A 23,706-nucleotide genomic window follows, 5' to 3' on the forward strand; every position below is an offset into this window, starting at 1 on the left:
AATATTACTTCAGCTCTCAGGATGGAAAAATATCTAGCCAGGAGGCAGAGACTCTGGAAAAGTGCTAATAAATTGTTACTGCCTGCTATTAAAAGGATCGATAAGGTAAGGCCAGAAATGACTGATGGGAGGGACTTGGGCTTTGAGAACTAAGGGGGGGAAGTGGTGCCTGACGGCTCAGAACACCTCTGGCCAGGGCAGTACCCACCTTCTTCGGCAGAACCTTGGGCAGCTTCATTCATTGCTTTGGAGATCAGTAGTCACTGATGCTGGTTATGAAGAATTAAATCAAATGTCATGTGGGGCAGTTCAGGTATCAGGGAAATTGCCTAATTTATGTCTGTAGCATTGAAGATGCACCAACATACCTCTTCTGTGATTGTATTCGGGATACTCTCATGGGACAGAATTGGGGTAGGGGCTGCTGGTTCCTTGTGAGGCTTCCCCAGGACAGGAAGGAACCCAGGTGTGCTGCTGGCTCCTGCACGCCTGCCCAGCTCGTGCATCTTGTTCCTTGAGACTTCCCTGCCTTTCTGCATGCAGGCAGCCCCCGGGGGAGGCAGTATGGGCCCCACAGCCAGACGGACACGTGGTGGGCCAGGCTCTTCTGTGGGACCAACCTCTCTTCCCGCCAGCACACCTCCCAAGATCCAAGAGGACCAATCCATGCATCCAACAGCCTGATCTTTCAGTCACACACATCTCTGGGCAGCTGTTCACTTCTTTTCCTGGCCGTCAACTGTGCCAGCAGAGAGGCCTGTGGCGGGATTCCAAAGTGCCCCAGGAGGCTTGTTAGCTGAAAGTCCTGCCTGTCTACCTCCTCCAATTCTTCCATAGAACTCCCAATCTTTAGAACCTCCAGAATGCCTTGAGCAGACCACATGTTTCTACCGACCATCCTCCCAACACAGAGACGTGTTTGCAGTCTCAAGGATCAGCGCTGGGAATCAGCTGTCCCTGCAAAGAACAAGACCATGAAACCATGGGACATGAATGAGGTGCAAAGCGAGGGGCTGGGTCTATGGAGGGTGGCTGGGCAGGAAACTCCAGAATCTGGAAGTTGCCTGAGGATGTGCGAAAAGGCAAAATAGGCAAGTTATGTGTGGCGCCCTTGCCATCTCCTCTTCACTTTCTTTTGCACGTGCCCTTCCATGCCTAGCTCTCCTGCTCAGGGAAGCTCTGGATTTTGTTGCTACCTTTTTCCGGAGGCAGCCAGGTTCAAGGCCATTCCTTTCCCTTTCTCCCAGATTCAAACAAGCACAGCCTGCTTTCAGCAGGAGCCCAAGCTCACCAGCAGCCGGGGTGTCATGGGCTTCATGGGAAATGGTTTCACAGGCATCTGAGGAGCACTGAGTGTGCACAGTGGCCTGGGCTGCTCACATAATGACAGTTAGTGGAGCTACCACTCTCCTTACTGTGTGGGGAGCATTCTGAGTGCTAGAATTATCCCTTGCCCAGAGCTACTCAGCATTCCAGTCCTGGAGCCCAGATCTGGGCCCAAAGCCAAGCTCTGTCCTCGACACTTCTCCCCTCCTCTTCTGTAAGGGCCTCAGGAAGATGGATCTCTTAACAGGGGCAGTGAAGGCTCTAGACTGACAAGGGAATGCCTTAGGGGCCCAGATCCTTGACCTTTGCTGATCATGGTATGTAAAGATCACAGGAGAGCCAGGACCTGAGGAGGTTATGGCTGGGAAGTGACCAACACCAAAGACACTGGCAGCTCCTTAGATCACCCTGGGGCTGCCTGGCCTGCCGGGAACAAAGCTGGAATACTCTTGATCTAGGGAAATCCAGCCTAAAACAGCCGTTCCCCAGGTGATATAACCAGAGCCTGAACAGGGAGAGAATCACAGGCAGGCGAAGGGCCTGGCCTCTTTGAAGGGGGAGTCCAGCACGGAAAGCCCTGGGCAAGGGGTGGGAGGGGGTGGGGGGGCAGGTTGCAGACATGGAGGTGTGACCACGCCAAGGCCGAGAACAGCCCTCAGGGGATCCACACTCCTGGGGTTCGCTGGACCCCGCCCAGCTTGCTGGAGGCCCAGTGCAGCGGGGAGCTCTGACGTGCCCGCGGACTTCCAGTTTGCGTTTCTACACTGCGGAGCAGCCAACTTGTGCAGCTGGCGGCGCGCCGCAAATCAAGTCGGGAAATTGCAGAGGGGTGGCCGACAGAGACAGCTGCCCATCCTCCTGCCTGGACGCTCATTTGGTGGGAGCCGAGGGTTTATGCACACGTGCCAGGGAGGGAGGGCCCTTGGGCAGCAGGGAGCAGGCTCTGGTTTGATCCTGGCGGCCCTTGCCAGTGGGCAGGGGCACAGATCGGTGAGGCTTTGGGTCCCGTAAGGTGGAACTGGTGGCCAGGCGTTTTAGGCTCTGTCCTCCACACTTGGCCTGAAGGTGTCAGCTCACACTGTGTCTGGAGAGGCTTCTTTCGGTGAGGTCTTCAAAGTCGGCCAGCCTCTCCCTCCTGGAGAGTCTCGAACCAGAGCCTGTCTCCAGCCTTTGGAGGCTATGAAACAGCCCCACTTCGGTTTTCCGAGATTCGCTGCTGGAACCGTTCACACCACTCACCACTCCACAGCCTGGGATGACACAGAGCGGCCCCCGGCAAAAGGGTCGTCACCCCAAGGGGCCTCGTAGGCAAGTGTGCCCCTGGGAGTCACGCCAGTGTGCGTGTGAGCTCCTGCAATGCCACTTACTAGTTGAGTGGCCATGGCCTAGGGACTGAATCCCTCTGAGGATGAGAATCAGAATTCCTGATTTCCTCCCTGCCTGCCTGTCCTCCTCAAATAGGTCACATTCCAGGAGTCCCCAGGCCATTCGGGTGAGAGGGATAAGGATGGAGCCTGTGAAGGGATGGGAGCGCCCATTGGTCCAGGAGAATCCAGTGTGTGGGTACCAAGCAGTTGGCATCCGGTGGACCCAGCAGGGATGGCCACCCCTTCACACCCTGCGCTGCTGAGATGCAGGGCACATCCTGCTGGGCACGCAGCTCCTGCCTCTGCAGCCAGGCCATCCCCAGGAGGGACTAATAACAGTAATAGTGACTATAGCCACCACCTGCTGACCCTGACTCTGTGCCCGGCACTCTTACAGGCAATTTATATCTATTATAAACTCATTTAATGCTAACAACAATGGTAAGTCATTTAATGCCCTGTACTGTTGGTATCCAATTTACAGATGGTGAAACTGAGAAGTTAAAGGACTTGTCCAAAGTCACATAGTTGGTAAGTGACAGTTCTTAGATTCAAACCAAAGCAATCCAGCTTGACTCAAGAGAGCACTTTTAAGGACTAAGCTGAGGTGTCTCTTAAAGATACAGTCAGCACCGCTGTCAGCAGGGGCCAAGTGCAGAATCATGAAGGAGCAGGTTTTGGGGACCCAAGTCTGTTCCGTGTACGGAGCGCGGGGCTCTGTCACCTCACCCCCAGTGTAGAATGGATGCTCTGGTGCCAGGTGGCGGCCAGCAGAGCTAAAGGACAGCCTACCTCTGGGGCTGGGAAGAAAGAATCCATGGAGAGCTCCTTCCCTGGGTGTCGGGCCCCTCCTGAGCCCCTCCATTGACACTGAGCTCGGTAATTCTGCTCCAAACCCTGCAATGGAACAGCACAGGCCCCTGACAAAACAGCAAACCCTGGGGAGAATAGCTGCAGAATTAGAGTAACAAATGCCTAACACTGCGGTGGGGGCTACATAAGCATTAGAATGGAAATTAACCTGGAGAAGAGAAAGCTCGAATGGACTTTAGGGACTGGGTTTTTTTTTTTTTTTTTTTCCATTCCATAGATTGCCTTTCAGAGAGAAAATTAAACACTAAACAGAAAGCAAATATTCAAGGGAAGAGGGCCTCTGCTTTCCCATTGGTAGCCCGAATGCTCAGGCTGGGCCTGCCTCTGAGGTCCCCATCAGACCCGAAGCCTGGTGCCATGGCCTACATGTCCCGGCCACCTTCTGCATATACTGTGGGTGTCGGGGGTGATGAGGGCATATCTCTATGTAAGTAACCTTCAGTAAAGGGAGTTGAGGCGGGACAGCCATAAGGCCATCAGCTGAAACTATTAGAGCCACTAATTGCTGCCTGGGATGATCCAAGCTCTAAGTGGAGCTTTTATGAAGCTGCAGAATTGCCAGGGGGTCTGCAGGACCGGGGCATCCCAGCAGAGAAGCAGCAGCCATTACACTAATCACCACGTCCTCAGCCCGCCGCCCCTCCCCACGCCTCCCCCACCGCCATTCAGTTCCCGGCCTCTCGCACCCTAATTATTCGTGGGCTGGGGGGTGGTACGTGCAGAGGCCTGACTCTCATAATTATATTAAGAGCTTTTGACAGGACCAACCTTTCTGTCTTCTATTTCTGTCTTGTTGAAATTCTACTGTGCTGAAATAACTGTGAGGAGAAGGATCCATCAACCCTTTCTGGAAAACAGACGAGACAGCAGAGTTCACTGTGCACCCAGCACTCCCGTCCACAGGGAGATTTATGCCTTGTTCTCTTGACTAACAGGAAGATTGCCCAGACTGAGGTCAGGTGGGAGGTGGGAATGTCTCAGAGTTCAATGTATTGCCTTCAGTTTTATGCCAATATCAAATCATAGGGCTGAAAGTGACCTCCAGGGGGTCTCTGACCTACCCCTGTTCCTATCTCATGGGCTGGCTCTCTCTTTACACCCCTGTTCTTGTCTTGACCTGACACGTGGTAGTTTGCCTTGTCAGGTATAAAAAAAGGTTTGCGCTGGCAAAGTCAAGGCCATTGGCCAGGACCTTCAACTGGCATGTTGGCCAAGGTCCTGACTGCCTTCCATCCCCAGCCATCTGCTTCTCTGACCTCAAGGGGAGTTAGCAGTATAAGAGCATAATGGCTGACACTGCAGGACTCCTGCAGGAAGCAGTGGAGGTGGAGGCATGAGGGTAAAAGGTCAAGAAAAGCACCCTGGACAAATAGTCACCTGCTCTCACTGAAGACCCGTACAATAACCAACATTATCAATTACATACCATATGCCAAGTCCTGAGTTCAGCACATAACATGGTGTATCTAATTTAAGCCTCATGACAATGCTATGAACTAAGCATTATTAGCCCATTTTGGAGATGAAGAAGTAGAGGCTCAGAGAGTTTAAGTAACGTATCCAGTGTCATATGGAGAGTTTCATGATTGGAATTGTATTTATAACTCAGTTTTGAACCCAGGCAATCCCAGGTCCTCAGACCAGCTCCTTTTATTATTATTTTGCTTTATTCATTAGCAAGTTTTGCACCCGTGCATGAGTAAGTCACATTATGAGAATCTGTGTCTCATTTTCTTCATCTGGGGCCACGTGAGCACAGACTCTGGACTCGGACCTGCGTCTCTGCCACTGCTTGCTCTGTGACCTTGGCGCCTCACAGGGCCTGCTTTCTGTCATCCAAATAGAGATAGTACCTCCCACACGATAATGTTGCCAAGCACATAATAGATGCTCAATAAATGGTGTCGTTTACCATTATTATCAATAATAATATCTCTAATTCAGTCTTATTTAACCATCCGGCTCCAACAAGAGGGATGAGTCTCTTGTACTTTATGCATTTATTTAAATGGACCTATTTAAACATTAGATGGTGGCTTCATTTGAATGGAAGCCTCTAAAGTCAGGGGCTCTCATAATTTTCTGTGAAGCCCACTCTCTCCCATTTCCTCATCTTCATAGCACCCGCCTTGTAATAGTTATCAATTGGGCCCAGATTAGGTCACAGAAGGGCTGAAACTATTGACAAGCATGTGTATAAATGCAGTCAGTCCAAACAAATATCCACAAGAAAACCCACCAAAAGCAAGGTGAATTCATTCTAACAACTTTTGAGTAGGAAAAAAAAACAAAGAAAGGGTTGGAAAGATTAGGTCCACTGGCTTTGACTAAATGCTTCACTTTGTTCTGGATGTTTTGTCCTCAGGCAAAGCCCGCAAACATTTCTGGCTGAATCTCTGCACTTCCCGGGTTCTGCAGCTATGTCCTACGAAAAGGAAACGGTTTCTCCGAAAACCCAATAACCTGCCTCCCGCTATCCTGCCTGTAGAGTATCAGGCAAGCACCTATTTAGGCAGGAAGGGAGACAGCAAGCAGAAGGGAAGACGTTCCTCTTTAAGTGTATGAGGTCAGGTGTAGCTCCAAGAAAAATCATAATCAGGTCTTTGGAAGAAACCTCATTCCAGCACAGATGGTCCTGACTGATAAGCCCAGCCAGCCTTCAGAGTGAGCGTTGAGACAAAGCTAAAGTAACAGGACTTTCCACCAAGGTAAGAGGGTGTATTTCAAGGGGAAAAGATGTTTTAAACCTGAATATTCATACTCAAATCACTGGGCTCCCTTTGCCTTTCTTTTTTTCTTCTATTAGATTTATTTTTCTAAGGTCTACAGCAATTATCTTGAAAGGGAAATTTTAAAACACTGCACCTTGCTCATGGTCATGGGGCAATGATTTTTTTTTTTCTTTTCTAAATTGGATCACCCATTTTGTATTTATTCATCCCTCCTGCCTCCACGTCTCTCTCTCCCCAGCTCTGGGACGGGCCCAGAGACAATCACCCCCATCTTTGAGTCAGCATTGCTCTCTAGCTCCATCCCATTCTCATCCCTCCATGTCAGTGCTGGTGGGGAGATCTCAGGGCTGATACCCAAAGGCTAGAAGGCATAGGGTGCACTCACATGCCTGGGTTTGTATCCTGGCTCCCCGCTTAGAGCTGTTTGAGCTTGGGCAAGTTACTTAACCTCTCTGGGCTTCAGTTTCCTCATTGGTAAAATGAGGAATGAGAACTAGGACAATTAAGACAGACAAAGCATGCTTGCAACAGTGCCCAGCACATGAGAAGTACTGGGTGAGTGGCATCTATTATTAATAGCCATTATTAGCCATAGATTCATAATGTAATCTCATAGATCTCTCTGCTCACATCATCCCAAAGACTATCTGTGGTCATCTGGGATGATACACTTTGGGCACAAGAGCTGGGCATTGCACACCACACCGTGTGTACACACCACACAGTGTGTGCACACCACACTGTGAGATCTTAGAGAGGGGTTTCCTGAGGCCCAGAGAGGCTCCTTTGCTCAACCCAGTGAGGGCCAGGACTGGAGATCAGGTGGCCTCATCCTCAGGCTGAAATTTATTAGTCAGCCTAAGATTTAAAAACTTTGGCAGAAGAAGAATCACTCTCGAGACTCAAATCACATGAAGCTGAGCCTGGGTACGTGTGTTGTGCTTAAATGAAGCAGCTTATGATGTGGGTATTCAATTGCTATAATCTGTTCTAAATTTAAGCATGCGAAACATCAAGTTATCTCACTATTTTGCTTCAGTTAAAAAAAAAAAAAAAAGATTTAGATTTATGACTGGATGTTACAAGAACTGCTGCTTCATTTCAAATCCTGGCAGGTCCCTCCAAAGCGGCAATTGACCAAGAAGTCACTTCCTGAGCTGAAGGTCAGTGTGCTGGCCCTGGAATGAACATCAGTGCATCAGCGATAAGAGCCAAGCGCTCTCTTCTGCCATTTTGGGGTGAGGTTGAGGGGAGGCCTTGAGGCTCCAGCTGCTCCTGGCACCCCCTATGCTCCCCGTATGGCCCCCAGCCCCCTCCCCTGCGCCCCTCCCACGTAGTGCTGCCACAGAGCTCCACAGGGCATGTCTGTAAGACCTGGGATGCTACATTCCCTTGCCCTCAGACCCTTGGCAAAAGTGTACCCATCTGAAAGGGCTCCCCTGGACTTAGTGCTGGGGCCTAAGGGACAGCCTGGCTTTGGGATCCCAAGTCACTTTTAAATGGCCTTTCAATGTCTGGGAATTCAAGAAGGTACCAGGGTAGGTTAAATATGTTTCTCCTGGTTTATGTGTTCTTGGGTAACAACCTTTCAAAACATCCTTTTTCCTTATCAAATGTCTGATAAGAAAACTTCCAGATGGCTAAACATCCCCTTTAAATAGGCAAAGGAAATGGGACCTGGGAGCACTTTTTATTCACTTTCTAACCGGGTCTGGTTACCCCCTCTGTCTGGTATAGATAAGCAAACATTTACTGTTTTGTAACTTAGAGCCAAGAGGCCAGAACTCTGTTGTGTACCTGGTGCTTTCACAGCTTGAGTAAGAGTACTGTCGATCATAAATTGTCAATTGCTCCCCAACCCCAAGAGCTGTACCAAAGGCCACTTGATCTACAGCCATCCCTGATCAATTGCCATCTCATCTCCCCATCTTAATTCTCAGCACCTGGCTCCCCGAAAGTTTTCTTGTTTGTTTAGCTACAGTCTCCAGAGCACAAGAATATAAACTCCTGACGTCAACCTTGACCACAGCCGTGTCCACGGAGCCCAGAACAGTGAGTTGTTCAACACTCAAGGCTCTTTACTGTGTTAACCCTTGTTATGCAGGAGAGGCCAGGAAACAAGTGGAGAACCAGAAGAAGAAGGAAAGCCCCACGGGGTAGGGGAACATCTGGATATCCACCAAGTAAAAGAAGCTGTTTCCAGGAGAAATCCAAGGAAGGAAAAATCCAGAGCCTGATGACAATGTGGAGGTAGAAGAGGCTAGAAGGGCTGGCTTCCTTCTTTCTGCACTGTTGGACCTACAGGAATAAACAAGAGTTTCAAGTCTCAACGGAGCTTTTCAGTCACGCTTCTCCTTCAGCAAGCTGCCTGATGTTCACGTGATCCTCTCTCACATCCTCTGAGCCCAGAAATAGTCTCAAACCGGCTGCTGGAATCCATCCTTCGGTCTGCTCCCATCGCCCCTCATCATAGCCACAGGTGCTGTGGCATCAAAGGCCACACTGGACAGTGTTGGGAGCGTAACAAACCCTGTGGGTGGCCATGCCGCCTACCTAAACTGATAAGACGGCTCCATGGACTTCACACACTGAGATGTAAGTCAAGGAAGAGCCCACAGAGGGGAGGAGGGAGTTAGGCCTGGGGACAGTGCTCAGGAGCACTGCCAGATGCAGCCAGGAGGGGCTTTGAGCAGTGGATTGGTCAGCTCAGGCTGCGGAACAAAAGACCATAGACTCGGTGGCTTAAACAACGGAAATTGATTTCTCAGTTCTGGAGGAAGGAAGTCCAAGATCAGGTGCCAACAAGTTTGGTTTCTTCTGAGACCTCTGTCCTTGGCTCACAGATGGCCACCTTCTCACTGTGTCCTCACAAGGTGTCTCCTCTGTGCATGCACCTCTCTGGTGTTTCTCTGCATGTCCAAGTTTCCTCATTTTATAAGGACATCAGTCATATTGGATTATAGCCCATCCTATTGGCCTCATTTTAACTTAATCACCTCTCTGAAGACTATCTCCAATCACATTCAGAAGTACTGAGGGTTAGGATTCAGCATATGAATTTAGGGAGGACACAGTTTAGCCCATAATAAGCAGTGTAGGAGCATGGAACCATGGGCACCACGGGCTTTGGAGGTTTGAAAGGATGGGCGGTGGGAAAGAAAGATTCAGTAGCAATTAGAACCAAGGGTGAAGTCCGGAGTTTAAAACCACCAGTTAGAATTGGGATCGTGTTACGGGTTGACTTGTTCCCCCTCCCTCTCCCAAATATCTTGAAATCCTATCCTCTAGAACCCCAGAATGTGACCTTATTTGGACATAGAGTCTTTACATGGGTAATCAAGTTAAAATGAGGTTATTAGGGTGGGTCCTAATCAAATGTGACTGATGTCCTCATAAAAAGGGGAAATTTGGACACAGAGAGACACACAGAGAAGGAAGGTGATGTGAACATGGAGGACCAGAAGGAGCAATCTACGAGCCAAGGAATGCCGAAAATTGCCAGCAAACTACCAGAAGCTGTGTAGACGAGTAAGGATTCCCCTACAGTTTTCAAAGGGAGCATTGTTTTTTGACCTCATAATCTAGATATTATTTTTTATAACATCAATGTAAGATTTTTCCAAATTCAGAATTTTAAAAAAATTTTGCTTACCCTTCTTTCTTGTATCTCAGACCTATTGAGGATTCTTTTTTTTTTTTTCCTCTCTTTCTCTTTCTGTCTCTCTTTATAGTATAGACTTTAGAATTTCAATTAGTAAGCGTTTGGAGGTCAACTTCCTCAGTGTTTATCTGAAAATGTCTTTATTTTGCCTTTGTTCTTGAGAAGTAGTTCTGCTAAGTATATCTATCTAGCTTGACAACTATCTTATCTGAGCATACTGAAGATATTGTCTTACTATTTTCTGACTTCCATTGTTGCTGCTAAGTCAGCTGTCAGTCTAATTATCACTTGTTTGTGGTTATCTTTCCTTTCTCACTGGCTGTCTTAAAGATGTCATTGCCTCTGATTTCTGCAGTTTTGCTATAATGTGTCTAAGTACGTTCTTTTGTCTACCTTCTTATTAGTTATTCTGCTTGGAAGTCATAGGGCTTCCTGACTGAAGATTTGTGTCTTTCATAGTATTTGGAAAATTTCTCTCTCTCTCTCTCTGGGAGAGGAGATATGCTAATCAACTTTTTATTTTAAAACAATTTTAGGTTTACAGAAGCACAAAGATAGTGTAAAGATAGAAGGTAGTACATATACCCCACACCCAATTTCCCCTATTATTAACATTTTACATTACTAAGGGGCAGTCTCGTTTGCTTTAAAATTCTGCTTCTAACCAGTTCTCTTTGTCCTCTTCTTCTATAACTCTCATTAGATGTATATTGGCATTTTTACTCTATCTTAAATGTTTGCTAACCATTCTTTCATATTTTCTATCTCTTTTGACACCTCTTCTTCCATGTAATTTATTTAGACCTATCTTCCAGTTCACCAATTCTCTCTTCAGCTGTGTCCAAACTGCTGTTTAACCCATTGATTAGTATTTTATATTTCATTTATGATAGTCTTTACTTCTATAAGTTCTACTGGATATTTTTCAAATTTCATCTGAACATTATCACTTTGATACCTGCTGCTCCTTACTAGTGTCTTTAATTCCTACTTTGTTTCGTTAATCAGGTTGTATTCTATATTTCATAATCCCAGTATCTGAAGTCTTTGTAGTTCTGGTCTTTATTTTTTATTCTGACTCTTATTCATGAAATATTGTTTCATTTTCTCTTTTGTGATTTTTTTTTTTGTAAATGCATGTTTGTTGCCACTCTATCAGTGAAAATTAAGGCCTGGGTTGAGAGCATGACTCGTGTTTGCTTATGCCAAATGGGGGAACAACAGCCAAGAGTCACCTAAGTGACAATACTTGGGTTGGGAGAGGGGGTTACTTGTCTAAGTTCAAGACAGACAGTTGTCCCTGTTGTTTGTCTCTGAGTGCCATAATGGTTCTTGCATTTCTAATTTCCCTTTCCTCTGTGGGTGTAACTCTTTTTAAAACCTATAAATACTTGTGGTGGCCTTTGATCTGCCTCCTCCCTTTGAATCCATCCCCCTGGGCACTAATGTTCTAGACCAGTGGGATGCACACAATGCCCCCAGGGTTCACTTGCTTCTGTATTGTGCTGACTTACCTTCCTGGATTCCTGCAGCTGTTCTGCACCTGGCCACCACCACAATGCTCTCTAAACCACACATAATGTGTATACTTTATATTTATTACAAAACACTCCCTAAAATATACAATCATGTACATATTTAAATGACATATATTATATATACATGTTTATGAATATATACAATTGAACAGTTATTATTATGCTGAAGAAGATATGGAAGGAGAAGGAAAGAAGGATGAGTTCATTCATACTAGGGCAGCAACAGCAAAATAAGACAGACAATGATTTGCCCAATATATTTACACTCATGAGGTAGGAGCATGAGTGGGATACCTGTTTTAGCATCTGACACCTTGTTAAGGTAAATAAGAAAAATTTCATTAAGAATTCCAAACATGCCAGCAATAATTTTTGGATGCCATGGTTTCCACACAACGGAGGGAAGAGGAAGGCTGGGAGGATGGCAGGGCAGCTTCCCTGTGCTACTGACTTTGCCAGCACTTGAGCCCTGGCAGGGAGTTAGAAAAAGCTGATGTTAGCAACCTTAGGCATATGACTAACAAACATTCCCAACACTTCTTAATCCACTTCTTAGTTCTCTTTCCAATCACACTCAGCAAACTTGCACTTTTACCTTCATAGCTCATTATCTGAGTTACCATTGTTCCTGTTTCTCTCAAAGTCGGTCTCCAATTCTCAGAATCTCTCTTCTCAGCTCTCCTGACAGCCCTTTTCATAGATATATAAATGTATTTCTCCTAGTTCTTCTTTGGCTCTGTGTGCCCGGGTGACCAAGGCAACACATGGCTATAGAAGTGACTATCCCTGAAATGGGGTCAGGTGATGAGAAAGTGAATGTGTTTAGGCCTTAATGCCTGGGGATACAATGGCATCCTATCTTTATGTGTGATCTGAAGTCAGCTTGCCTTTGAATGAGACAGGTCTGAACCATCACTGGTGCTGAAATAAACTCTTTGTTTACTCCAAGCCACCAAGGAACACACATTTAGCTCATCTCTGTTGAGAACGCTGGATCCCTGTGACAGTCAAAGAGGCTTCACTTTTGGCAATGAATAGGAGGCTCTGCCATGGTGATGATGGTCCATGACTTTTATCTTCCATTTGTGGCTTCTCAAAGCCGAAGCCCTGGTGAACTTTTCCTCTCTTTTCTAGGTCATGAAGAGGAAACCTGGATTCTAGATGACTGCAAAGAGGTAAAATATCTCCAAAAGATAAAATTCTTTACTTCTTTCCAAAAGATTTTAGTAACAGAATGGTGCTATATTTTGTGAAATCATATTACAAAATGAATTTTGCTAAGATGGAGACAAAAACACACTAACAGCAATAAAAGCATAGCTTACCTTAAGAAACAAAAATAAAGGTATCCTGTATTGGCCATTTGTAAACTTTTATAAATTCTCTGTTTATGTCATTTTAAAATCCTTTTTTTCTTAAAGTTTTTTTTTTTCTTCAAGGTTCATTCATGTTATATTTATTTATTTATTTATGGCTGTGTTGGGTCTTCGTTTCTGTGCGAGGGCCTTCTCCAGTTGCGGCAAGCGGGGGCCACTCTTCATCGCAGTGCACGGGCCTCTCACTATCGCGGCCTCTCTTGTTGCGGAGCACAGGCTCCAGACGCGCAGGCTCAGCAATTGTGGCTCACGGACCCAGCCGCTCCGCGGCATGTGGGATCCTCCCAGACCAGGGCTCGAACCCGTGTCCCCTGCATTGGCAGGCAGACTCTCAACCACTGCGCCACCAGGGAAGCCCCTCCTTTTTTTCTTTTAGATTATCTTTTTAAAAAAATTCACCTTTCTTACTGATCTCCATCTATGCGGATAATATTCTCCAACTTGGTGGCTTAAAAAAAACAAAGACTTTTTTCTTTCTTTACTAGAGAAGTTTTAAATTTTATAAGCTCAAATCTGTCAATCTTTTTCTTTATGCCTCCTGAATTTTTTGGTTTTTGTTTGTCTTGTTTAGGAAGGCCTTTCTTATCTCAAGATTACAAAGAGATATTCTAATCATCTAGGTTTTCTTTTTACATCTTGATCTTTAATCTACCTGGAATTTATTTCTGTGTATGGTATGGGATAAGGATCCAACTTAATTTTTTTCCCTTTATGAGTATCCCTCATTGCTCCTTACTGGCCTGTTTGGCTGCCTTGAAAAGATAAGCCTGGAAATAATCAGCCCGCAAGGTATTCCTGAAATCAGCAGCAGGATTCCATTCTGTTCTAACTACATAAGTGGTTAGGGTTATTTTCAAGCGGAAAGAGTGCAAGTGAAACCAACCATGAATGCTTAGTTGTAACAACATGAATAACTTGCTGGTTTTCTTCCAGAAGATGCTCTGACCATAGGGCTCTACCACCTCAAATTCATTTCCTTTCCATTTTAGAAGGAATTATTATACATTTGCTTTATACCTTGAACATTGGGAATGATCATACAACATACCTCCCCTATGCTCAAAATGCTTAGTCTTATGGGAAAACCAATTATATATCAATATGTATCTATATCTATGTAATATAAATATATACACATGCAGCTGAGTTGAATAAACACTCTAAGGCAGTATATATTAATGCACTATGACGCGCTAATGAATTCCTATCTCCCCTCCAAGTCCCCGAGAGGGTAGGATGGTGTCACTGTCGTTTTCATTTGCCTGGAACAAAGTAGGAGATTGGTAAACGTAGGTTGAATGGAATTGAAATAGCAGATAGCATCGGAACTGAGAGAAGAGAGAAATCTTCATATTTAATAAAGGTCAGAGGATGTTTCCTAGAGGCGACACTGTGCTGGCCCTAACGATCTGGAGAGATAGAAAAGAGGAGGGAGGGGCTGCCAGGGTCATCTGACCCTGAGTATTGTCTCCCTTGGAACCAATTTTCTCTGTTCTCACATATTAGTTCAGGTTGTCTGGGGGGGAATTGAAAAGGTGCAAACATGGTGTTGATCTCTCTCAATCATCAATTGCTCCCAGAGCCCCGTAGCTTTTCAAACCTGTGGAAATAGATTCTCTGGGACCAACGTCCCTACTGACGCTCCTCTTTGCAGGAACGACCAGCCGAGTGTGAGGCGCACGCGGGAATCCATCTGACACAGGGCTTTAGCGCCGTGAGTACACACCGTGCTCACAGAGCAGAAGATACGAAACACCCTTGGCCGTCTCGTCAGAAGCCCGAGTCTGACCTCTCCTCCCAGAGCCAGTGCTAGTGTCAGTCACCAAACAGCAGCGGTTTTCTGCCCGAGCACAGGAGCGACACAGCTGGCCCTGGAGATGCTGACCCTTCAGGTCAGCCCTGAGGAGGACAAGGAAACGAGGCTGAAGACAAAAGAATGGCCCCAAGCCCACCCCCTAAGTCAGAGCCCCCTGAATTTGCCTGGCACATTTCCTGGGACCTCAGGACACTGGGACAAGGAGACACGTGGCTGTGACCTAGGCCAGGAGAATACAGGTTCATGCAGACCAAGCTCCTCTGCACCCTTCTCTGCTAACGAGGACCCTGTGCCCAGCCTGTTGGAGCAGAAAGGTGGAAAATCAGACACCCTCCTGGCCTCCCACGGGCGAGAGGATGCTTCATGGAAGGCCCGGGGCAAGATGAGCTTTCCGCTCTCTTGAAGGGTGCTATTGAGCCCGCCCAGCTCTGCACGGAAAGGGTCTCATTTCCAAAATGACCATTGGTGATTTTTCTGTTTTAAATTAGATTTAGCAGAGTGGCTTTTGGCATTCACTTACCCTCTTCTGTTTTCCTTCTCTCCTACTGGAAATGTGGGACTGAACCAGGATTGTGAACACGGCATGGCTATACGGGGGCTGGGGTTCTCCGACCCGCACCTTTCCTGCTTTTGCTGAGCTCTGCTTGAAGCCAACCTCCCGCCATCAACGCATGTACTGAAAGCAGAATTTGTCTTCTGAAACCTCCTGGGCCAAGATTTCCCCAAATTGCTGGCATATTAAAACGAAGCCGCCATGTGAAATACCGAGCGGGGATCCAAGGCCACAGTCAAGTTCACCTGCCCCACCTGTCTCTAAGCCATGCCCCTGGCCTCCACACTCATCACTGGGGGCGACCTCTCCGTTCTGGGGTGAGTCTCCCCAGCTCCGAGATCCTGCTCACGACCCTTCTGTGAGTCCTTGACTACGGTGGCTCTAGCCCTTCCTCTCCAGGCCACGCTAGCCACCACCAGCTCCAGGTTAAACCATCCTCCAGACTGCAGTCCCCTTGCCTATAAAATGGAGATTGCACTTATACCTGCCTCCAGGATGGTCTTGAGACTGGGGTGACAAAATGACTGGAAAGCCCTTACACTCTGCCCCATACACATAGCACGTGTGGAAAAAGTACATGTGGACCGTGGCCATGTTCCCCACCCTCTCATCCCATTTTGACCTTTAAGATATCTTTTGGAAATTTTGAGTTTATGTAAATCAGAAGAATACATTCTAGCCCTCTCCCCCCCCGGAAGCAGTAGGGGCGCCTCCTTCTCCCTGGCAATCTGCAAGATACACCCTCTGTCCCTGGTACTCAGAGACTCCGGGAAGGTCTGATACCTGTCCCCGAGACCCTGTCCTCACACCTCTGTCCCCCTTGATCTCCAGCCTGCTGTTCTGAGCACAGGCTTTTCTCTGCATGTCGGGAGTAGGGCTTTCGAGGGGGACAGAACACCTCACTCAGGAACTTGGCTACCTTCTGGCACTAGCCCAAGGAAAACCTTCCTTCCTGCCAGGGTCCCACTACAAAGAGAAGAAAGACGAATTCACCCAGTACTTACTGAGCATCTCCCCTGTGCCCGGCACTGTCTAGGAACTGAGGAAACATCAGTGCACAAAACAGACAGATATTCCTGCCCTTGTAGAGCTTATGTTATAGCAGGGGAGGGCAGTGGGGACAATAAACACATATTATGAATAAACAGAAAAAAGTTAACACAAATTAATCTTTTAGCAGATCATCCCACCACACTGGCATACCCCCAATTTAAAATATATGTACTTTTTTCCAGTGGTGGTTTAATTCAGATCATAATGGCCTTGATGACTACCTTCCTAAGACCAGTGGGGCTGGTCATAGAGTTCAGCAGAGATTTGTTTAAGCTTCTCTTTTTAAAAAATCCATGAGCAGGCCCAGGAAAACCTCCCCTATACCCACAGACACATGTGAGAAAGGTCGACCTTATACAAACGTTTGACTAAAATTTGCAAGACTGAAACTGGAGAGAATGCAAGTACCAATATAAAAGGCATTCTCATGAGAAGCCTGGTTCAAAAGCTTTAAAAAGAAACGTTCTGCACAATATAATACACCAAGAAAAAGAATCTGCCTCAGCAGATCTCTACCCTGCAGCAATTTTCCCCAAGCTACTGAAGCAGGTTCTGTGGTAGGTTGCCTGAAGGAGAAGGCGTGTCCTTCGAAACCAAAGAATCCTGTGCATTGAGAGGCAAATTTCTTCTAGACCTTCATTTGCTGTAAGTATTTACATGCAAACACACACACATACACGCACACACAACCAGCTAGCTAAAATGTTTCTTCTTCTTTTTTAATGTTTTTTAACAGATTTTTTTGATGTGGACCATTTTTAAAGTCTTTATTGAATTTGTTACAATATTGCTTCTGTTTTATGTTTTGGTGTTTTGGCCGGGAGGCATGTGGGATCTTAGCTGCCCGACCAGGGATGGAATCCATACCTCCTGCATCGGAAGGTGACGTCTTAACCACTGGACCGCCAGGGAAGTCCCTTAAAATGTTTCTTCTAATCCCCATTTTTTTTTTTTTTAATTTATTTATTTATTTATTTTTGGCTGTGTGGGTCTTCGTTTCTGTGCGAGGGCTTTCTCTAGTTGTGGCAAGCGGGGGCCACTCTTCATCGCGATGCGCGGGCCTCTCACTATCGTGGCCTCTGTTGTTGCAGAGCACAGGCTCTAGACGCGCAGGCTCAGTAGTTGTGGCTCACGGGCCTAGTTGCTCCGTGGCATGTGGGATCTTCCCAGACCAGGGCTCGAACCCGTGTCCCCTGCATTGGCAGGCAGACTCCCAACCACTGCGCCACCAGGGAAGCCCCCCCCATTTTTTAAAAAATTAATTAATTAATTAATTTATTTATGGCTGTGTTGGGTCTTCATTTCTGTGCGAGGGCTTTCTCTAGTTGCGGCAAGCGGGGGCCACTCTTCATTGCGGTGCGTGGGCCTCTCACTATCGTGGCCTCTCTTGTTGCGGAGCACAGGCTCCAGACGCACAGGCTCAGTAGTTGTGGCTCACGGGCCTAGTTGCTCCGCGGTATGTGGGATCTTCCCCGACCAGGGCTTGAACCAGTGTCCCTTGCATTAGCAGGCAGACTCTCAACCACTGTGCCACCAGGGAAGCCCCTCCCCATTTTTTATGAGAACTTGATCTTGCCTTCAGAGATTCTGCCTGCTGTGGAACACTCTTGTTTCCAGATCTGTCCTTAGCTGATGTTTCTTGCCCTTTAGGAGGCAACATGCTAAAGGATGCTATCCTTTAGCATCCCCTCCTGAGATGCCTTTCCTGACTAGTCTAGGACATACCCTTCAGACTATACTCCCCACCCACCCTCTGACTCCCTTTTAGAAGGGAAGGCAGAACTAAATATAATTTATTTAGTTTTATCAGAACTAAATATAATTGGAAATGATCTCTTTCACTCATTGATTCCTTTGCTCACTTGTTTGTTGTATGTCTGCTTCCACTGGAAGATAAGCTTCATGGGAACAGAAAGCTTATCTTGCTCACTCCCCAGCTCCTAAAATAGTGTTTGGCAAGAGTAAATGTTCAATAAACATGTGCTTAATGAACACATGAAAAACTGCCAGACTTCATTTAGCAAAGCAGCTTTGATTTTGCTGCTACCTCAAGTGGACATCTTATTTCCCTTCCTTTTATCAGCAGTCCAGTGTTCTGTCTCCACTTTCGATCACTCCTTCCTCAGTCTGGCTTCATGCCTGACCCCATCGCCTCCATAAAGCAGATCTCTTGAAGGTCAGCCATGTCTCCTTCAACGTCAGACTCCGCGGTCTTTCCTTGGCCTCGGCTGTTTTTGACTTATCTCCAGATTTGGTAGTGAGGAACCTTTCTGAGATGCTTCTCATGAATGTGGCCCTAGTAAACTGAGCCCTTTGCTTTTCTATGTGTTTTTATTTTGCCTCTGTAAGTATGTGTTCTTCCTATGTATTCCTTAAGTTTCTGTCCTTAGAGTTTTGCTTTCCACTCTCTCTCCTCTTTACATCAAAGATGGTATCTACTGCTCTGTCTTCATCAAGGGTCTCAGTCTTAGATGATACATATGGGAGTCAGAGCAGCAGTTGCACAGATAGCAGTTCTTTTGCCCTAGGCACATGTAGGATTATTTATCCACATTCTCCTGATCTCAAGGATGATCACATGACTTGCTTTTGCCAATGAAATGTGAGGGGGAAAAAAAGGCATGTGACACTTCTGGGCAGCAGTTTTGTTTTTGTTTTTTTTGTATTGGTAATAGCTGTATTTGAAAGTTCCCCATTGATACATGAGGTCTGGATTACAACTTATATACAATAAGTGATTTCCAAAAAAGTAAAGAAAGAGAAGGGAAGGAAAGAAGGAAAGAAAGGAGGGAAGGAGGGAAGGAAGGAGGGAGGGAGGGTAGAAAAGGAAACCTATATTCATAGACATCATAATATGGGATGTTTATTTCCAAGAGAGATTCTACTGCTGCTATCGTGCACAAGAAACAGCACAAATTAACACGAGATTAAAATTTGCTCAACTTTCTAACTGGCTCCTGGTTGTCCATGTTCCCCTTGCCCAGTCTCCATGATCACTGAGAATACACTGAAATGGAGCCTCCATGAAACTGCGTCCCTGATGAACAGAGTCTCCTTGCTGAATTGCGGTGGCCATGGTGTGTGAGTTATAAATAAGCACGATTGTTTCAAGTCACTAGGATTTTTAGTGCTGCTTGTTAAGGCAGCATAAGCTGGCCTATTCTGACTTTCTTCTGAAGTTCAATCCCCACGTCTCCAGCTGCTTTTAACATTTCCATCTGGCTTTACTTACAGAAGTATAAGCCTAACATGTCTATACTTGTATTTATCATTTTCTTCCCCAACTCTACAACATACCACTCCCCCTGACTTTTCTATTTTGGTTAATGGTACCAACACTCTTCTCAAAACCTAAACTTTATACAATCGGTTACCATATTTTGTCTCTCCTTCATTTATACCCCACTTTTTTGTTCCCACGGGTGCCTCCTGGGTCTTGCCTTGATTAGTACACTCGTGGGTCAGTCCTATACTAGTACACCTCTTGAGTCATCTCACTGCTTCCATTAACTCTTCTTCCTTTGTCATGGGCCATTCATGAATGTGATAAAGGTAGATTCCAGATCATATTATTCCTCTGTTCAAAAACGTCAATGTGCCACCGTTGTCTACTGAATCAACTCTCAATCCTGGATCTAGCATTTACAACCCCTTTTTTCTCACCTCTAATCTCCTCTCCCACTATCCCTTTGCATGGATCTTACATGAGCAGTGAACCACTTAACTTACTATGAATGGGATATACTCTGAGCTTGTTTGCCTCTGGTGCACTTAGAATTAATTCCCTGTCCTTGCTTTTCTTCCCATATGCTTGTCAAAACCCAAGTCCACCTTTGAAACCCTGCTGAGATACCACTTTCTTCATAGAACCTTCTCTGATCGTTCCAACCAAAAAGCGACTCCGCTCTCTTCTGAGCCCTCAGCTACTTGCCCTGCTCCACTTCTTGCTGCCACAGTAATTTCTGCAGAAGTCTCATCTCCTCTACAGTAACCTTTTCTCCTTGAAGTCACCATAGCCTGAACACCTTTGGCTTCCACACAGAGCACAGGTCCTAACTTTTGTTGTTTTCCCATAAACATTAGTTGAGTGAAGAAGCACCAGGGCATGGCCTCAATTCACAGAAAAGCTGTGTGACTAAGCAAAGTGAATGCATGTGGGAATTTCACAATTTGACAAAATGGAGAGCTATATCAAGTCTAGGCAATAATTAGTGTTATTGTTGGTTTTTGGTTTTGCATCTATTAAAAAATGGGCCATCACTGGGCTATGAAATTTGTTGTGAATTAGAGATGTACTGCGGGTGATAATGACCACCTAGATATTAGAAACATCTGTGGCTCACCATCATTAGCTTTTCCCAGTGTAGTTTATGAAAGAAATACTGTCAGATCCCAACTGTATACTTAAGACTGTTTATTTATAGCACAGTAAGTGCTGGAGAAGTAACTGGAAACCCTCAAATCTCCCTCTTATCATTTTTTTTTCCAGGAAAAATCCTTATTACTGAAATGGCTCCTTTATAACCTTCTCCTTGATCTGGGATATCAGCTTCTCACCATCTAACTCTGGGAATACAGATGACATAGTGTTGTAAAGTAATGAGTGACCACAGAGCCAATGACTCTCTAAAGATGAGAAACATAAATACAGACCAACATAAACATGAACTTGCTCTGAGAACTTTCCACATCAGTAGTTCTTAAACGTGTAGTCCACAGACCAGCAGCACCAGTAGCACCTGGACCCTTTTTGGAAATGCAAATTATTGAGCCCTTTCTCAGACCTACCAAATCAGAAACTCTGGCAATGGGGCCTAGACATTTGCATTTTAACAAGGTCTTCTTGGTGATTCTGATGGGCACTGAAGTCTGAGAACCACTGCTCTATATCATCTGTTAAGACATAAGGTCAAGAGAACTGAGTAAATTCTATTGGGTGGGCCAAAAATTGCCTTCGTTTTTAAAGTAAAAAAGCAAAAGACACATTTTTCATTTTCACCAAGAACTTTATTGAACAACGTATTCACTGTTTTGTTCCACTACTTTCTGCTGTTTTTCAGGCAACTTCATAATTCCATCTTCCCAAAACTTTTAATCTTTTTCAGCAAAGAACTGTTCCAGGTGCCTTATACAGTCTTCCAGGGAATTGACATTTTTTCCATTAAGAGAATTTTGTAAACACCAAAATAAATGGAAATCCGAAGGTGCAATGTCTGGTGAATACGGCAGATGAATCAGAACTTCCCAGCCAAGCTGTAACAGTTTTTGCCTGGTCATCAAAGAAACATGTGGTCTTGCGTTATCCTGATGGAAGATTATGCGTTTTCCGTTGACTAATTCTGGATGCTTTTCGTCGAGTGCTGCTTTCAGTTGGTCTAATTGGGAGCAGTACTTGTTGGAATTAATCGTTTGGTTTTCCGGAAGGAGCTCATAATAGAGGACTCCCTTCCAGTCCCACCATATACACAACATCACCTTATTTGGATGAAGACCGGCCTTTGGTGTGGTAGGTGGTTGTTCATTTCGCTTGCCCCACGATCTCTTCTGTTCCACATTATTGTACACTATCCACTTTTCATCACCCGTCACAATTTGTTTTAAAAATGGAACATTTTCATTACGTTTAAGTAGAAAATTGCATGCGGAAATACAGCAAGAAGGTGTTTTTCACTTAACTTAGGTGGAACCCAAACATCAAAGTAATTAACATAACCAAGCTGGTGCAAATGATTTCAACACTTGATTTGGATATTTTGAGTATGTCAGCTACCTCCTGCGTGGTATAACGTTGATTGCTCTCAATTAATGTCTCGATTTGATTGCTATCAACTTCAAGTGGTCTACCCAACCGTGGAACATCGTCCGGTGAGAAATTTCCAGCACGAAACTTCGCAAACCACTTTTGACACGTTCGATCAGTCACAGCACCTTCTCCATACACTGCACAAATTGTTTTTGCATTTCTGTTGCATTTTTACCTTTTTTGAAATCATAAAGCATAATATGCCAAATATGTTGCTTTTTTTCTTCCATCTTCAATATTAAAATGGCTACACAAAATTTCACCAATTTTGATAAGTTTTTAAAAAATGCACGTGGATATGACAGCTGTCACATACAATCTAACAAAATTGTTTTGAATGAAGTTAAAGACAATTAAGTGCTACTAAAGCCATCTTATGGAAAAAAACGTGTCTCTAGCTTTTAGATTGCTCATCTGTTCTTAATATATTAGGCCTATGCCTGCACTGACAGAGTGTGTGTGTGTGTGTCTGTGTGTGTATTTAATGAAAATATTGGTATGAACATTTTTGATAAAATATTGATGTCATGGCTTGACAAATATTCTGAATTATACATTATGTTACAGTTTTAGCTTGTTTCTTGGGTTAAATACTCATTCAAAGCAGCTTAAATTGGGGGTAGGGGGTTAATGTGAGGAATCAGGTGAAGTGATTAGGAGACCCCTTGGATATCTAAGAAGAGGAGATCTCAAATAGGGTGGAGGCTCACACAGTCTGTAGCTGACAGATGGTTCTGAATTCAAGACTGATCAAAGCATCCTGGCAGAGCTATAATGCTACGCCATGACTGTGATGCAATTACAGTGTTATATGTCTGCTTTTTTAAAAATCCTACTATCAATTAACTTCCTCTATTTAATCGTGTTTTTTGTGATCCACAATTTTGGGTTGTAGGGCTAATTCTTTCCATGTTTTTCTTTTGAGAGAAAGAGTATGATACGTTCAGCTTATCTTTTGGGTGCCACATTACTGGTTATTTCTGGTGAGAGTCAAATACTTAATAACTAATACAAGGCAGACCTCAACCAATCAGAATGGAGAATCAACCTACTAGAAGAGGGTGCCAACGAATTAGAATGGGCACTGACTGAACACACCTGGCATGGCCTTATGAATGCATACCTGCTGAATAACAGGCTGAAAAATAGCTGTTTAGATTTGTCCCTTTTGAATGGACTTTGGGCCAAGCAAAGGATCCATATAAGCAGAAACTATGGGGTTTTTTTGCTCAATATCATCTCCACAGAACTCAGCACAGTGCTTGGTACATAGTAGACACTCATTAACTGTTTAACAGGCCATAACTTGGAAAACTATATTTCTAAATATTTAAATAATACCAATAAATATACTTAAAATTCAAGCTCTAAGTCAAATTAAATATGTTGTTCCTTCCGTGTAAATGGCCTTTGAGTCTCCTTATCTATTCCTCTTGCCCTAACCCCTGCTTCACCAACGTGCACATGGACCATTTCAACAACTTTCTAATTCATCTTCCTACCTCTAGAATCTTTCTCTCTAATACAACTTCTATACTCTCTCCAAAGCATCTCTCCATTCCAATGTTTAAGTATTCCAGTTACTTATCCATTTTCCTGTTTGAGGAT

At 45.1% G+C, this 23,706-nt stretch overlaps 1 long non-coding RNA gene across 3 annotated transcripts; it reads left to right on the forward strand.

Moving 5' to 3' along the window:
- Positions 1-934: 934 nt before the first annotated feature.
- Positions 935-22,299, forward strand: LOC309664509. Of its 3 annotated transcripts, XR_014265856.1 has the most exons (8): positions 935-998; positions 3,178-3,224; positions 5,932-6,274; positions 8,403-8,893; positions 12,632-12,672; positions 15,258-15,559; positions 19,280-19,372; positions 21,401-22,299. It is a non-coding gene; the product is annotated as an uncharacterized lncRNA (long non-coding RNA). The 3 variants fall into 3 exon arrangements; XR_014265857.1 differs by lacking the exon at positions 935-998 and having other exon boundaries at positions 3,030-3,224; XR_014265858.1 differs by lacking the exons at positions 935-998; positions 3,178-3,224 and adding an exon at positions 4,482-4,520.
- The last annotated feature ends 1,407 nt before the right edge of the window (positions 22,300-23,706 follow it).

Source organism: Balaenoptera physalus (genome assembly GCF_965194825.1).
Source record: "Balaenoptera physalus genome assembly, chromosome: 7".
NCBI classification, from domain to species: Eukaryota; Metazoa; Chordata; class Mammalia; order Artiodactyla; family Balaenopteridae; genus Balaenoptera; species Balaenoptera physalus.